The sequence below is a fragment of the Microcebus murinus genome, chromosome 2 (assembly GCF_040939455.1).
Source record: "Microcebus murinus isolate Inina chromosome 2, M.murinus_Inina_mat1.0, whole genome shotgun sequence".
NCBI lineage: Eukaryota > Metazoa > Chordata > Mammalia > Primates > Cheirogaleidae > Microcebus > Microcebus murinus.
This window is the reverse complement of record NC_134105.1, coordinates 43,455,591-43,456,374: the sequence shown is the minus strand read 5'-3', so window position 1 is coordinate 43,456,374 and position 784 is coordinate 43,455,591. Positions and strand designations below refer to the sequence as shown.

At 35.1% G+C, this 784-nt stretch overlaps 1 pseudogene; it reads left to right on the top strand.

The window, feature by feature from the left end:
- The first annotated feature begins 306 nt into the window (after positions 1-306).
- On the top strand, positions 307-565 carry LOC105882572 (small nuclear ribonucleoprotein E-like; annotated as a pseudogene).
- Positions 566-784: the final 219 nt, after the last annotated feature.

The following is a 784-nucleotide window of genomic DNA, read 5'->3' as shown; positions in this document are numbered from 1 at the left end:
TGGTAAGAAAAAGGACTTGATACTTTTAAAAGGACTTGATTCTATTAACTCTTATTTGGTTTACTGTAAAGTTGAATCATTAGGAGACTACTTTTCAATAAATTAAATGCTAATTTTTCAGAATGTAATTCAAGCCTCAAGGATTTTTTAATGCCTAACATGCTAGATACAAAAGATCCTATGAACAATGCCTCAAAGCTTTTCCCTTCTCAAGGAGAAGACTTGTACCCATGAAATAATTTAAAAACAAGTTACTGGCTTGCACAGGTAACCTGAGAGTTGGTGTGGTCTTTGTGAGATTCCACCATGGCATACCGTGGCTAGGGCCAGAGAGTGCAGAAGGTGTAGCCCATCAATTTCATCTTCAGATACTTACAAAATGGATCCTGGATTCAGGTGTGGCTCTATGAGCAAGTGAATATGCAGATAGAGGGCTGTATCATTGGTTTTGACTAGATGAACCTTGTATTAGATGATGTAGAAGAGATTCATTCTAAAAAAAGAAATGGGTTGGATCATGCTAAAAGGAGATAATATTACTCTGCTACAAAGTGTCTCCAACTAGCAATGATCAATGAAGTTAGAAATTGTTGAAAAGGCAATACAGGTTTTTTTAGGTGTACTTTGTTGGGAGTATAGTTCTAAAACATTTGTTCATATTGTTTTGATTACCCTTATGTTATTTCAAAGTGATAATAAATGCTGTGGGATTGTTTTTTTTTTGTTGTTGTTGTTGTTTTGTTTTGTTTTTTTTTGAGACAGAGTCTCACTCTGTTGTCCGGGC